Source organism: Penaeus monodon, chromosome 24 (assembly GCF_015228065.2).
Source record: "Penaeus monodon isolate SGIC_2016 chromosome 24, NSTDA_Pmon_1, whole genome shotgun sequence".
In the NCBI taxonomy this organism is placed as follows: domain Eukaryota; kingdom Metazoa; phylum Arthropoda; class Malacostraca; order Decapoda; family Penaeidae; genus Penaeus; species Penaeus monodon.
Window position 1 is genome coordinate 12,362,434 of NC_051409.1, and position 445 is coordinate 12,362,878.

The window sequence follows — 445 nt, forward strand, 5'->3', positions numbered from 1 at the left end:
CGGTGGCTCTGCAGGGAAGTTCACGTCCGTCCCACACTGACAGGCCCTCACAGACCAGCAACAACCGCAGCGGAGTTGCTAGTTTCCCTCTACCACAGTGACTGGGGGTCCGCCCGCCTTGGGGAGCGACCTACCTCCACCGCCCGCGCCAACACACTGAACGTATTTTTCTCCTCCTTATTATCCACGTCCACCTCTCCTCTTGTCTATATTATCATTGATTTTCTTCCTGTCTTTCTCTCTCTCACTCACACATTCCCTCTCCCGCACGGAGTGCTCACTCTCGCACCCGCGCACCTCTAGTTCTCTCGGCACTCTCTCAGCGTGCAGTTTCCTTCCCTCTTCGAGCCACGGTCGCAACGAGCGCTGTCACTTCTCGCTCGTGTTGTGCGCACCTTTCCGTCCCACTGAATTTCGTTCACCTGAAGAGACCCGTCTGCGGGTG